Genomic DNA, 12,870 nt, shown 5'->3' with positions numbered 1-12,870 from the left:
CATGCTACATTGTGTTCAAAGATCGTCGTAGGAAGGTTAACTACTGATGTAAGACCACTAGTGCTTCAAATATGCTCCATAACTTCTCTCAGCCAAAAGCAATCATGCAATGCTTTACGCAGGGCGAGAAACTCAACATGGTTCGACGAAGTCACAACTAGCGTTTGCTTGGTAGAACTCCAAGATATAGTGGTGTCTCGAATGGTAAAGGCATAACCTGTTTGAGAACTTTCTCTATGTGGGTCAGATAGATATTCAGCATATGCGTAACCAACAAGACAAGAATCAACTTAAGAACCATAGATGGTGGCAACACTTAAAGATTTGTGGGTATAGAACAAGCCCAAATCCATAGTACCCTTGGGGTAGCAAAAAATGTCTTTAACACCATTCAAGTGCTTGCATGTGGGCGCATTGCTATATCTTGCCAAAAGATTAACAGCGAAGGAGATGTCGGGTCTAGTGCATTAAGCCAAGTGCAATAAAGCCCTAATTACACTTAGGTAAGGAACTTCGGGTTCCAAAACCTCTTCCTCATCCTCCTTTGGATGGAAGGGATCTCATTTACCATCTAGAGTCCGAACGACTATGAGTGTACTCGAAGGCTCTGTTTTATCCTCATTAAAATGACACAACACCTTTTGGGTGTAGTTCGATTGATGTACTAGGATTCCATCTAGACAGTGCTCAATCACTAGGCCAAGACAGTATTGAGTTTTCCCAAGATTCTTCATCTTAAATTCCAATTTCAAGTGTGCAGTAATTTCCTCAAGCTCTGCGAGAGTCCTGATGAGGTTCATGTCATCAACATAAACTGCAACGATTGCAAATCTGGAATGTGACTTCTTTATGAACACGCATGGGCATAATGCATTGTTCACATAACCCTGACTTATCAAATATTCACTCAGATGGTTATACCACATCCGTCTGGATTTTTTTAATCCATAGAGTGACCTCCTCAACCTAATTGAGAGAGTGTTACGTGGTCTAGAACCATTTGAACCAATCAAGGGAAGTCTTTATGGAACCTTCATGTAAATTTCCGTATCTAGATCCCTATAGAGATACGTGGTTACCACATCCATAAGCTGCATATTCAATGTTTCAAAAACTACCAAACTAATTAGGTAGCGGAACATTGTAATGTCTAATAAGGAAAATATGTCTCTTCGTAATCAATCCCAGGATGCTGAGAGAAGCCTTGCGCTTGCTTTTTCAATAAACCATGAACCTCAACACCCCAGATTAATCGTGACATCACTAATTAACCTTCAGATTTTCCTGAAGTCATTGAATTGGATGGACAATGCATCGGCAACCAAATTATTCTTCCTAAGTTCCCTACATGAACTGCATAATAGAGACACAAGCAAATATCATTAAGCTTCATGAAAATCATAAGCATTGATAAGGCATTCGTAACTATGACATCATGATACTCATGCTAGGAATTTAACTTAACATGATTGTGACCAGCAACATTTACTACTTGTGAATATAAGTTTGTAACAATTATGTGAAACTCCCTTATATTCTAGCATCAAATTCATGCATGCAAACTAAGTAGGCCTCCTTAATCAACATACAAGAATAAGTTCTTAATCAAACGATTAAGTAAATTGCATTCACAATTTATGAAATCACAACTGGAATTAATCAATTCATATCGCAAATATAATTATGGTTTCAAAGTCTCCTCTAGCTAAAACAGGTTTAACCTCTCATATTCACAGCAAAATAAAGAGAATTTAAATTAAACATTGAAAAAAAAAGATAGATTACACCTAAAAACGTTCCAACAATCCAACTTGAATGCAAAAATGTCCAAGGCTGCTTCTCCTCTCCTTCTTCCTTGCTAGGCTGCAGCACAAGGGTGTAAAGGTGTGAAATTGGGTTGTGGTGTGTTATGGTGAAGGATTGATGAATAATAGGGAAGTATGAAGGATGATAGGGTGCGGCATTGTGTATGTGTGATGGTTAAATGGAAGGATGCGGCTGTGTGTGTAGAGAAGGATGGCTGAATTGTGTATGTAATTGTATATATGTGTGAATGGGTACGGCATGATGTATATCTTTTAGGGCAAGGATCATGACTTTAATTAAATGTTTTGGGAAAGAATTCGACCCCAAATCCACAAGGAAAAGGAGAATTAAAGTTAGAATCCCAAGGGAAAAGGGATAGGAAACTTGCAGCAAGGATAGGAAATAGGAAAGGGAAAGGTGAAGCCTTGCACGACAAGGAAATGAGAAAAGGCAAGGAGGTGAGATATCCCTCTTTGGCTAGGATTAAGGCTTCTAAAACTTATATTTAGGTGTCCTAAATTGATTAGGAACCCCTTTGATAGCTGGAACATAAGTAGGAAAAGATTAGGATTGACTAAGTCAAAATAAGGAAGTTTGACTTATGTTTCCTTCTTTGTGGTTGATTCCTTTTCTTCCAAGTCTTGAATTAATTTCTTCCATCTCTTTAGCAGATTCCTAACCTCCTTTGGTCTTCAATTGTGTCCATCCACCTTGCTCCAAGCATGTGCTAACCATTCCAAGCCCAAAACTACTCCAAAATGCTCCAAATTGCACTTTCTTGCCACTTTAGCCAATTGGACCTACAAACACACGAAAATAGCTCAAAATACTAAAATAACTAAGAACTAACAATATAAATGTAAGAAAACAAGCTAACTAAGTTGCATAAATATGTTTCTATCACTCTATTTTACTTATCGCTGAAAAGCAGAACCATCTTTTGATGAAGAATCATCAAGCTCGACCGACTGGCTCAAATGTCGTTCCTGAAGCACATGGGACAAATTCTAGTAGCTACAAATGACAAAAGAATCATCATGGCTATGGCAATGGGCGGCAAGCCCCACCATGGGCCCAAGGTCCATAGAATCAAGGCCCACCTAAGGGAAGAAATGTGACCTAGCAGCGCCAACCCCTTACCCTTACAACCCCAAACTTCAAGAACAAGGGAAAAGCTCCCATTCAATCGGCTTCCACTGAAATGGACATGTGCTACCGCTATGGATCAAGGGATCATTGGTCACGCGTATACCGAGCTACCCCCAAGGCCATTGCCATGTATCATTCTCGTCGTGAATCTAACTTTGCATGTGTGGATCATCCAGAAGATATTACAACATCCATGAAGATATCAAATTTTTCAGGAGGCATCACCTATTATGGATGAATAAATTTTAGACATATTTTAGTGTGTTTTACCCATAGTGGTCAAACCCACTAGGAGGGGCCAGACCCTTCCCCCTATTTTTCTAGGTTTATGGTTTAATTTTGAATAATTATTCAAAGTATTTGGATTAATTTGTTTGGTTTTGGTTTGTTTTGAATTATGGATTGTTATGTTATGGATATTATTTCTCGAATTGATTAATTGAATGAATGGAATTATATTTATGCATGTGACTAATTCAATCAATTTATTTCTAGGTATATGTCTAGTGAGGAAGTTAGTTGTCTGGCTGATAGTGCTACCACGCACACCATATTGCATAAGCGACACTATTTTACTAACTTTGTAGCTAAGAAAGCACCTCTAACAACTCTGTTAGGGCTATCCAAACTGATTGAAGGATATGGAAAGGCCCATATCATGTTGTCCAATGGTATTGTCATAACCATTACAGGGGTCCTCTATTCTCCACGCTCCAAAAAAACGTTGCTGAGTTTTAAAGATATTCGAGATAATCAATATCATATTAAAACCACTGAAGATAATGATTCTGAATTTCTTTGTATCATTTCATACGAATATGGCCATAAACACATTCACAAGAAGTTGGAACATCTTCTGAGTGGGTTGTACATCACAACCATTCGTGGCATAGAACCCCACCATGTGCCCAGCCATATGCCTGAGTTCCAAAACACTTTGTTGCTTTGGCATGACCATTTGGGACATCCCGGACGTGACATGATGCACCGTACCCTCAAATCATCTCATGGGCATCATTTACCTCCCTACATTGGATTTCGCCATGCAAAGCATGTTCTTTAGGGAAGTTGAATACTCAATCCTTGATTCCAAAGATTATTCACAACCCTCTTAAGTTTCTTTAGAGGATTCAAGGGGATATTTGTAGACCTATCCAACCAACATGTGAACCATTTAGATATTTTATGACGTTGGTTGATGCATTGACACAATGGTCACATGTTTGCCTGTTATCCACACACAACATTGCATTTGTGAAACTCCTGGCACAAATTATTAAGCTAAAGGCTCACCACCCTAATGTTGGAGATATACCCTGAAAGTCAATCTTTGGGGAAAAAAAAAAAACCTTTCAGGACAATGTTTGTATGTATAGATAACTCTAATACAGCAAAAGGCAAAGTCACTCATTAGGACTATCTCAATAAACGATATACATCCAAAATAATGAATACATGGACAATGGATCGGTGGAAGAAGTAATCTAATGATGTTAGACTGCAGAGACCTTTTTCACATAACCATAATGTCCAAAAGGGTTCCTGTTCATAAGATTGTCAGAGGGACACTGACAATACATAGACCAATACATCCTATGCCCCCTTCCAATGGGAATGATGGAAAGTCTCAAGCCATTCGTGTAGTGACACTAAGGCAAGTATGTAGGTGCTCATTAAGGGAATGAGTTCACCGAACACAATCAAACGAAAGTACTTGCATGGAGGTCTACTCACATGTCAAGCAAGTAATTCTACTAGTTAGAATAATGTAAGTAATCCTTTGACCTAATACATCATGGTTGTCTTAGGAATACGTTACTGATCATTTAATAATGAGACATGACCACATCTCATCTTGGATGTGTTCTATGCATTATTGGGGTCAGTGATTTATTCTCAGAGGCATATGAATGATCAACAAGGGATCTCTAATCCTTGTTATGAGAGGAAGAATACTCTAAGATATGATTCACGAATCTTCGGTCGAAGTATCGAGCGTAATGATGGAAGGTGTTCCTATACGACTCAATCGGAGCATATAACTAAGTATAATCACATTAGGGGTTTGACATTTAGTATTCATACCCTAGTAATGTGATTGTGAGTATTGTATTAGAGAATGATCAAATTACATTGTAATTCCAACTAAATAGGTTCTGCAACCAAATTCTACATTAGCTTGGGTAGCCATGATATATGGTTAGATGTTACTCATAGCTTGTGGGTTCTTCTAGATGATTAAATAAGTAGTCATCAAAGAAGAAGGAGAATTAAAAGTAAGTTGTAATTCACCAAGTGATTGGATAAATACTAATCAATTGGATTGGTACTAATCACCTCACTGCCTCGCTAATTAGAACCTAAAACAATTGTATATCGATACACTCTTGTGGTGAGACAACTAAAGGATAATGGAATTAATTAATTGGATTAATTAGGTGTTATGATTAATTAGAAAGTCTAAAGAAATCATAGAAGCGATGAAAGATCATTTCGAGCTTAAAGAAAAAGTTCGAGTTCATTCGGGCCCAAACCCATTGGGCCTTTTATTCAAGCATAGGATGACTTGAAATAATAAAAACCCAAAGCCCAAATCAACATTTAATGGCCGGCCAAAGATGAGGAAAGAAGAGAGAGAAAGTGTCGATTTGTTGACTTAGTTCTTTTACCTTTATAAAGGGAGTTTAGGTTTCATTAGGGCTTCTTGTGTGAACTTTTCAACAAGAGAAAAGCAAGTCTCTCTCTCTACACACATACATAGCCGGCCACCAAAGGTTTATAGCTAATCATCTATTCTCCTTTTGGTTATTCCAACATCCATCTCACTACACTAGTGGGTGTGGATCTTTAGAGGTCTTCTACTTTGGAGACTAAAGGAGAATCAAAGGAAGTTCCAAATCTATCAAGGTGGAGGAGTCAAAGAGGGAGGCTAGACTCTAGGAGTTCCAAGAACAAAGAGCTTGGAGGTGGTCCATCCTTGGTATAAAGTCTAGATCAAGAAGTATAAAACTTAACCTTCACTTTGTTATTCAATATTTTGTCTGATGCATCATATATGAACCTATGCTTTTTAAAGGGGATTTGCATGACTATAGCTTTGATAATATGTGATAATATGCTTCCGTTGCTTATGTGTATAAATTTAGAATTGTATATGCATGCTAGTAACTAGAAATCCCACTATAAATCTCATTATTACCCTTCATGCCACGTAGATTCTTTCTTCATTGACCACCTTGTTCCAACTTTAGCCATCGACGATGAGCACATGCATGGCCAGACTATTTGGGTAAAGATTTCTCTGGAGAAGGATCCTCAGACCTCAGCATTGTTGGAAATGTGCCCTAAAACCAATCATATGATGATACTTTATGGACATTTCACATGTTAAACTAATCTAGTTTAATATTAAGGGCAAACATTATTGTTCGAGCCGTCTCATATAAATGTTATATGCTTAAACGATAAGTCCAAGGAATATGTGATTGGAAGAATGCGATCTAAAGAAGTTAGATTCATGAGACCATTCTTTCGTTGACACATCCTAAACGTTCCTGATCATAGGATTGTCAATTGGGCATTAACAGTCCGTTAAGATCAGTACGTGCTATGTCTTCTCTCAGGGAGAGTGACTAGTCTCATTGGTGTGTGTGACATCAAGACAAGTACGTAGGTGCTCAATAGAGAATGAGTTCACTGAACACGATCAACAAAGAGTTTTCATATTCATGTCACATGAGAACTCATGGTTGGGATAATGCAAATTAGTCTTTTGACGTGAGGCATCACAGTTGTCTTGTGGTTAGGTCCTTAATCTTTGATTATGTCAAAGTCACTCCATCATGAGGGTGTCCATGGCATCGTTGGGGTTAAGCCACTTAGCCATAGAGGCAAGTGAATGCGCAACAAGGGATCTCTAACCTTCAAACTGTTTGAGGGAGAATACTCTATGATATGATTTAGAATCTCTGGCCAGATGATGCGAGTTTTATGCGCACAAATTAAACCCTCTTTTTGACAATTGTAGTATAAGTATAAGTAGGGATCGTTCTGGACCGGGGATTAGGAGGGATTGTTAATCACTTGGATTTTTGACTCAAAAACGTAAAAACAATATAAAACACTAAACTAAATTGATTTCTAACTAATTTGACAATAAAGTAAAGGGGGGATTGTGTTTGGACGAGATTAAATTAAATGGACAAATTGTAATTAAAGGCAAAACGTAAATATGAATGAGATGAAAATATGGATGATGGAATAGCCAAGGGGTTCATCTCCACACATGTTATACTTGCATACAAAATTGATTCTCAGTTGGTCTTTCGATAAATTATGAAACTCGACACTCCAAGTTAATTAGGTCCGCTTAAATTAACCTTCAAATTTCCCTAGAATCATTGAATTGGATGAATATGCATCGCAAACAAATTATTCCTAACAAGTTCTCTATATGAACAGCATGATAAAGATACAAGTTAGAATCATTACGTTCTTTGGAAATTATAAGCATCGACAAGGCATTTGTAACTATGAAAAGCATGATACTCTTGCCAGGAATTCAATTAACGCGATTGTTTATAAGCAACCTCCACTACTTGTGAATATAAGTTCATAACTATTAGGTGAAATTCACTTATATTCTAGCGTCATATTTATGCATGAAAATTAAGCGCGCATTCTTAATAAACATTCATAAATAAGTTATCAATCAAACGGTTAAACAAATTGAATCCAACATTCATGAAATCCCAACCAAAAGTAATCAATTCATATTGCAAGTATAACCATGGTTTCGAATCACCCCTAGCTAAAGGGGGTTTAGTTCCTCATAACTTTGAAATCAAAGAAACACCTAAACATTCCAACAACTCAAAACTTGAATTGTATGAACGTTTAAGCACTCTTCTCTTCCATTCCTTATACGTACAAAACAAAGAGAATTAAAATGAAACTTTGAAATCAAAGAAACACCTAAACATTCCAACAACTCAAAACTTGAATTGTATGAACGTTTAAGCACTCTTCTCTTCCTCGTTGTTGTAGCACAAGGTTTAAGGATAGGTTGGTTGATGGGATGGAAGTGTGGAATGGAGTGGAAATGGAGAAGATGGAGAAGGGGAAGTGTTTGTGTATTACAATGGAAAATGAGATGATTTGGTGAATGGAATGAATGGGTATTTATAGGAAGAGAATGGGTGTTAATGGATGTTTGTTTAAGGTATTTGGTGGATGGGAAAAGGTGTAGATGGTGGGAATTATGGTGGATGGATGGTTTAGTGGATGTAATTTAGGGTTTATTTAGGTGAATGTGGATGTATGGTTTAGTGGATGTAAAGGATAATGGGATGGTGTGGAATTAAAAGCTAAAAAAAATGGGATAATGGGCATTTAAGTGTGAATGGAATGGTGGGATGCACTAATGGAAATTATGGAATGGAATGGTGGGATGCACTAATGGAAATTATGGAATGGAATGGTGGGATGCACTAATTAGGAGGAAGAATTAGGGTGAAGGGCTTAATGCATGGATTTGGGCCAATTAGGGTGAAGGGCTTAATGCATGGATTTGGGCCTAAAATGCCCCCCCTTGCATGGCAAGGGAAAGGACTTGGGCTAAAGCCCACGGCAATGGCTCTAAAATGGGCTAAGGTTAGGGTTTAGGTCATCTAAAAGCCCAAAGCCAAGAATAGAAACTCACGACAATGGAAACCTCCAAGAATAGAAACTTCCAACTTTAGAAACTTTGGTTACCAATTCCGACTTCCTTGCTCTTCACTTTCATTTCTTCATTTCTTAAGCTCCTTTGACCTTCAACCTCGTTCATTCCTCGTGCTCCATTTGCATACACCACATTCCAGCTCAGTTTTGCTCCAAAAGCTCCTAATTGCATCATTTCATGTAATATGTCCTTTAAACCTGAAAACACATGAAAGTAGCTTAAAAGACTACTTTAAGGAAGAAAACATAACAAAAATGCATAAGAACTAGCTAACTAAGGCGCATAAATATGCTCCTATCACCAGAGTATGAATGAGATGTTGGAATGCATTCCAGATCACATTCAAGGTAATCATATAAGTACAAGATTCACATTGGATAGTAGACATGAATAAACTATCAAACCAAACAATGTGGTCAAGAGTATTGTATTAGAGAAAGACCGTATTGCATTTGTAATCCTAAACTGAATAGGTTCTCCACCTCTTCTGATTAGCTTGGGTAACCATGACATGCTGCTAGGCGTCAACCATGGTTTGTGGAAGCCCTAAAAGTGTATTATCACTAACGGGAGAATTGAAAGTAAGTTTCAATTCACAATCGATTAGAAAGAGTTTTAATCGCCCACTGCCTCGCTAAAAGGAACCTAATGGATCTTTCACCGAGTAAGGTAGAGTTTGAAGAAACAACGGAGATGAGTAAGAATAATTAAATGGTTTAATTATTTATCTAAGGCTAGGATTAATTAATATGTTAATTAATCAAACGAATAAGTTCGTTAAAGACCTCGGGTTAGTTTTGGGCCACAAGGCCCAATGGGATTTGAATGTCAAGCCCATTAACTCAAGTTGTATGACAACTTGAATAAAACAAAGGGCTTGAAAGCCCAATAAACCTATAGGCCGGCCATGTGTAAAAGAATAGGGCTTTTGGTCCATTAGGTCACTTATTTGAAGGGACTATATAAAGGACTTTATAGCCTAAAATTTACTAAGGGTTATTTTTTGGGAAAGGATGAGAACACAAGCTCTCCTTTCTCTCAAAAATTTCGGCCACCTTGGAGGGATCATCTAGCAATCAAACTCCTCCAAGGTCACTCATTTCTTCTTCATTATGCCTTGGTGATGAATCATTAGAGGTTCTCAATTTTGGGAACTTGGAGAAACCTTTTCATCCAACCAAATCCATGGATCTAAGATGCAAGGAATGAAGGCTCTCTCTTTGGATGATTAGCCTTTGCTTATGCAAAGAGGAATCTACAAAGGTATTGATTTCTCAACTCACTTTGTTTTGAGTTGAGTCTTGGTTCACTTATCTACTAGGCTTTGAATTTCATGGGTAAATGTTTTGTTTTTAAGTGCATACAAGCATGATTCCGCCTTTAATTGTTAATTGCATGCTATTGATGTTGCTTAAATGAACATGTTTTTCACAAATCTTCCTTCAAGCATAGCTCCCTAAGGGATTGGCACTTTGGATATGTACTCGGGCTCTTGCTTATTGATATGCTGCATGAAAAGGACAAAGTTAGTTTTAAAAGGTCCCTTTGTAGGGCCTTAAGTGTAGGCATTAAGGCTCGCAGTCAAAACTAAGTGCAAGGCATGCCACTGCTATCTTAGTATAGTAGATGTAGAGCAAGTGTAACCCCAAGTTACTCAAACTTCTTGTTATCAAAGGATTGTCGTCGATGGGTTATGTCCACATTAGGTTCTTTTTCTTGCCTTGTAGACAAGGACTTTTAGTTCATAATCATGTATGTTCGAATAAAGGGAGTCCAAAGCCCTTTAAGTCATTTATTTGGTTCCAAGTTACTTTTAATGAAAACATATTGGCCAAGTTAACCAGATCCAGATGCAAATGGACTTCTTAAAATAGAAAAACAGGTGGAAATAACTTGAATACATACTGGAGAATACATTAAGTAATAGATCTACTAATTTAGAAAACAAACAAATAGCTTTAGGCAAGATTTCGCCTTGTCTGGCAAGGTTAAATTTCTTGCAGTCACTTCTCTTTGAGTTCACAAGGGTTGTATGCTAAAAAGGGATGCATGATAAACAAGTTTACATGAGGGAATCAATACTATGCCACTGAGGGAGATAATAGAGCTTTTAAACTAGACAAATGATAGCTTTCCTAAAGAACTATCGCTAATATGACTGGACTTGATTTCAGCTTTTGGATGCAAATCTAGCTTAAGAGCAGAGTTTGTATGTTTGTTTGTTTGATTGGTTGAGTGTCTTTTTGCCCATTGTCTCTTTTTCCTTTTATAGGCAGTTTGGCCCAATTGCTGTAGCTTTTGCTCTTGCCTAAAAGCACTTGAAGGGTAGTAAGTCATCCACTTTTTACTTGTGATGCCATTAGAATGTGTTTTTTGGCAGATAGTAGGTTAGTCTCCATCATTTGTCACTTCGCCTATAGACACGTGACTTGCATTTTGGCTGAAAATGCTTCAATTTACTTATGGGTTCGATGTTAGGCTTCGAGCAATTCCTCTTCTAAATGGCATCCTTGTGTTTTCTTTTATCCAAGCCTAATGTTCAAATATTAACCCAAACGGTACCGCCTTTAATCATTGCTAAGTCTGTAAATCAAGGTATAAATAATGATTAACTAGCTGTCGCATGCTTTCACTCGGGACTTGCACCATTTTAGACATCCATTGTTAACTAAACCTTTGCATTGACCCACGATTTTCAACGTTAACCAACCATTTACTATATAATCTTCACTTAATCCTTTGGCCAAGTACCTTAACAACTTGAGACCTTCGAATTTCCAAAACTCCCCAGATTTTCCATCTCTCTCAGTGCATTCTTGTTCTTGCTGACTTCAATTCTTCATGGCTTCAAACTTTTTTCATCTTTTCTAAAATCATTCAATGGCACCTAAAGCTACTCGAACTTGATCTTCCTACGAATCAGGCTAGGGCATCGCCACCATATGCCATTTACTCAACGGCCTTCATCACCTTCGAGCAAGCTTACAGACTTCGCTTTTCTTCGAAGAAGGTAAGGTGCACTCCTTGGGACCTACATGGACTTCTCAGGTCTCCATCACCGTGGAAAGCAAAATGCCCAAGGCGAATTGGTTCACTCCTAACCCATTGGGCATTTCATCCTCCAAATGGTTAAACCATTATCGTGGCTTCCCTCTAAAAAAGGATGAAGGCTGGTTACAATGGATAAATGAGCATGAGCCTATCTTTAAAAGGAAATGGATGAACAACGACATCTATGAGTAGATAATGCTTTCTAAAACCACTATGTTCGCTAAACCCGAGCTGCTTACTACGGCCCTCCTCTTCTGGATTTTGAAGACAAATACCTTTGACTTCAGGATGGGTCACATGTCCCCGACCATCCTGGACATGGCACAGGTCTTCAGGCTAAAGTTCTCAGGCAGAGTTTTGGATGTTAACCACGACTGGTCACCCCCTTCTTGCTCGAGCGCTGAGAGCTGGAACACCTCCAGTCCCATAACTCAGCTAGACTACAATTCTTCTACCTTCAAGAGTTATGGGACCTCATTCATGGGTTTTATCCCTTTCGTTAAGCAGAGTTTTGGCCCGACTTCCTCCACTGCCAGCAAAGATCATGAGCATATGTATTTTCTACTATACTGGATCAACAAACACATCTTCCCTAACAAATCTAAAAGAGTGAAGTAGAGTGGATCCCTCTAGTGGAAGCTCTACATAATTTTGACGATGTTGCTACAGGCCCTTTCCTCCTCGCTTACTCTATCACCTTCTTGATGAAGTAACCTGAGGCATTCCCTTCGAGACTAACCTTAATGGGCCCACTTAGATGATCCACTTGTGGCTACAATGGTATTTCCCCAAACTTCAGTCTTCTAATCTTGAATTCCCTGAAGGTGTTGCCCCTGCTCGAATTTTGGCTGAGGCTTCCCCTACCAACCATTATACTTTTTACTGCCTTTACTTTTTCAATATGCCTTCGATAAGGATACCAGTGTCTTCTGCAGAGGGAAAATTGTTAGTTACATTCAAACCAAGGACTTAGCCTAGGGAGTAAGGAGGGACCACTATGAGCGTGGGCTAGAAGTTTTTTATCCAAACTTCTATAGTAGGTAGCTGGGCTTTAGGTAGGCTATTCTCGTTCCATTTTTTTACTTCATACATTGCAATACCTCCTACCGCATTCACTCTCTACCAGAAGCCACCTTTTAGGC

Source organism: the organism of the source record quoted next, unplaced genomic scaffold (genome assembly GCF_019419815.1).
Source record: "Pyrus x bretschneideri cultivar Hongxiangsu unplaced genomic scaffold, Pyrus_bretschneideri_v1 Contig202, whole genome shotgun sequence".
Taxonomy (NCBI): Eukaryota; Viridiplantae; Streptophyta; class Magnoliopsida; order Rosales; family Rosaceae; genus Pyrus; species Pyrus x bretschneideri.
Note: the sequence above shows the minus strand (reverse complement) of the source record.